Consider the following 3,760-nt stretch of genomic DNA (forward strand, 5'->3'; position numbering starts at 1 on the left):
GTGGATTTACTGTTGGCATTTTAAAAGGAATTAATAAGATTCTTTTCCTCAGGTTTTACTTCTAAGAATATTTATAAATAAATGCATACAAACACACACTTTGGGGTGTTTGGTTTTTGAAAACCTGAGGAGTTTTGAGACAAAGTGACTAAGAACCACAAATTAAATTAATGTTTCAGTTCAGTTCAGTCCCTGAGTCGTGTCCGACTCTTTGCGACCCCATGAACTGCAGCACACTAGGCCTCACTGTCCATCACCAACTCCCGGAGTTCACTCAGATTCATGTCCATCGAGTCGGTGATGCCATCCAGTCATCTCATCCTCTGTCGTCCCCTTCTCCTCCTGCCCCCAATCCCTTGAGGTGGCCAAAGTACTGGAGTTTCGGCTTTAGCATCATTCCTTCCAAAGAAATCCCAGGGCTGATCTCCTTCAGAATGGACTGGTTGGATCTCCTTGCAGTCCAAGGGACTCTCAAGAGTCTTCTCCAACACCACAGTTCAAAAGCATCAATTCTTTGGTGCTCAGCCTTCTTCACAGTCCAACTCTCACATCCGTACATGACCACGGGAAAACCATAGCCTTGACTAGATGGACCTTCATTGGCAAAGTAATGTCTCTGCCTTTTAATATGCTATCTAGGTTAGTCATAACTTTCCTTCCAAGGAGTAAGTGTCTTTTAATTTCATGGCTGAAATCACCATCTTCAGTGATTTTGGAGCCCAAACAAATAAAGTCTGACACTGTTTCCACTGTTTCTCCATCTACTTCTCATGAAGTGATGGGACCAGATGCCATGATCTTAGTTTTCTGAATATTGAGCTTTAAGCCAAACTTTTCACTCTCTTCTTTCACTTTCATCAAGAGGCTCTTTAGCTCCTCTTCACTTTCTGGCATAAGGGTGGTGTCATCTGCATATCTGTGATTATTGATATTTCTCCTGGCAATCTTGATTCCAGCTTGTGCTTCTTCCAGCCCAGCATTTCTCATGATGTACTCTGCATATAAGTTAAATAAGCAGAGTGACAATATACAGCCTTGACGTACTCCTTTTCCTATTTGGAACCAGTCTGTTGTTCCATGTCCAGTTCTAACTGTTCCTTCCTGATCTGCATATAGGTTTCTCAAGAGGCAGGTCAGGTGGTCTGACCTTTCAGAATTTTCCACAGTTTATTGTGATCCAGACAGTCAAAGGCTTTGGCATAGTCAATAAAGCAGAATAGATGTTTTTCTGGAACTCTCTTGCTTTTTCGATGATCCAGCGGATGTTGGCAATTTGATCTCTGGTTCCTCTGCCTTTTCTAAAACCAGCTTGAACATCTGGAAGTTCATGGTTCATGTATTGCTGAAGCCTGGCTTGGAGAATTTTGAGCATTACTTTACTAGCATGTGAGATGAGTTCAATTGTGCGGTAGTTTGAGCATTCTTTGGCATTGCCTTTCTTTGGGATGGAATGAAAACTGTGGCCTGTGGCCACTGCTGAGTTTTCCAAATTTGCTGGCATATTGAGTGCAGCACTTTCACAGCATCATCTTTTAGGATTTGAAATAGCTCAACTGGAATTCCATCACCTCCACTAGCCATGTTCGTAGTGATGCTTTCTAAGGCCCACTTGACTTCACATTCCAGGATGTCTGGCTCTAGGTGAGTGATCACACCATTGTGGTTTTCTGGGTTGTGAAGCTCTTTTTTGTACAGTTCTTGTGTGTATTCTTGCAACCTCTTCTTAATATCTTCTGCTTCTGTTAGGTCCATACCATTTCTGTCCTTTATCGAGCCCATCTTTGCATGAAATATTCCTTTGGTATCTCTGATTTTCTTGAAGAGATCTCTAGTCCTTCCCATTCTGTTGTTTTCCTCTATTTCTTTGCATTGATGGCTGAAGAAGGCTTTCTTATCTCTTCTTGATATTCTTTGGAACTCTGCATTCAAATGCTTATATCTTTCCTTTTCTCCTTTGCTTTTTGCTTCTCTTCACAGCTATTTGTAAGGCCTCCTTAGACAGCCATTTTGCTCTTTGGCATTTCTTTTCCATGGGGATGGTCTTGATCCTTGTCTCCTGTACAGTGTCACAAACCTCTGTCCGTAGTTCATCAGGCACTCTATCTATCAGATCTAGTCCCTTAAATCTATTTCTCACTTCCACTGTATAATCATAGGGGATTTGATTTAGGTCAAGCGATGGCACCCCACTCCAAGACTCTTGCCTGGAAAATCCCTTGGACGGAGGAGCCTGGTAGGCTGCAGTCCATGAGGTGGCAAAGAGTCAGACACGACTGAGTGACTTCCCCTTTCACTTTTCACTTTCATGCACTGGAGAGGGAAATGGCAACCCACTCCAGTGTTCTTGCCTGGAGAATCCCAGGGACGGGGAAGCCTGTTGGGCTGCCGTCTATGGGGTCGCACAGAGTCAGACACGACTGAAGTGACTTAGCAGCAGCAGCAGCAGCAGAATGGTCTAGTGGTTTTCCCTACTTTCCCGGCTGCGATGGATCGCGCAAAAGCCTGGCTGAGAGGAGCTACCCCTCACCCAAGGCCAGGGGCGGCGGCCGGGAGAAGCTACCCCACGCCCGAGGTCAGGGGTGGCAACCAAGAGAAGCAACCCCACATCCAAGGAGCCGTGGCTGTGCGGGTGCAGGAGGGCTGAGAGGAGCTACTCCACGTTCAAGGTCGTGAGGGCTGGCCATGAGGAGATACCCCTCATCCAAGGTAAGGAGCAGTGGCTGCGTTTCGGTGGAGCAGCCGTGAAGAGATACCCCATGTCCAAGGTAAGAGAAACCCAAGTAAGACGGTAGGTTTTGCAAGAGGGCATCAGAGGGCAGACACACTGAAACCATAATCATAGAAAACTAGTCAATCTAATCACAAAGACCACAGCCTAGTCTAACTCAATGAAACTAAGCCATGCCATGTGGGGCCACCCAAGATGGGCAGGTCATGGTGGAGAGTTCTGACACAATGTGGTCCACTGGAGAAGGGAATGGCAAACCACTTCAGTATTCTTGCCTTGAGAACCCCATGAACAGTATGAAAAGGCAAAATGATAGGATACTGAAAGAGGAACTCCCCAGGTCGGTAGGTGCGCAATATGCTACTGGAGATCAGTGGAGAAATAACTCCAGAAAGATTGAAGGGATGGAGCCAAAGCAAAAATACCTAGTTGTGGGTGTGACTGGTGATAGAAGCAAGGTCTGATGCTGTAAAGAGCAATATTGCATAGGAACCTGGAATGCCAGGTCCATGAATCAAGGCAAATTGGAAGAGGTCAAACAGGAGATGGCAAGAGTGAACGTCAACATTTTAGGAATCAGCAAACTAAAATGGACTGGAATGGGTGAATTTAACTCTAATGACCATTATATCTACTACTGTGGGCAGGAATTCCTTAGAAGAAATGGAGTAGCCATCATAGTCAACAAAAGAGTCCGAAATGCAGTACTTGGATGCAGTCTCAAAAACGACAGAATGATCTCTGTTCATTTCCAAGGCAAACCATTCAATATCACGGTAATCCAAGTCTATGCCCCAACCGGTAATGCTGAAGAAGCTGAAGTTGAACGGTTCTATGAAGACCTACAAGACTTTTTAGAACTAACACCCAAAAAAGATGTCCTTTTCATTATAGGCGACTGGAATGCAAAAGTAGGAAGTCAAGAAACACCTGGGGTAACAGGCAAATTTGGCCTTGGAATATGGAATGAAACAGGGCAAAAGCTAATAGAGTTTTGCCAAGAGAACGCACTGGTCATAGCAAACACCCTCT

This window comes from Bos javanicus, chromosome 8, assembly GCF_032452875.1.
Source record: "Bos javanicus breed banteng chromosome 8, ARS-OSU_banteng_1.0, whole genome shotgun sequence".
NCBI classification, from domain to species: domain Eukaryota; kingdom Metazoa; phylum Chordata; class Mammalia; order Artiodactyla; family Bovidae; genus Bos; species Bos javanicus.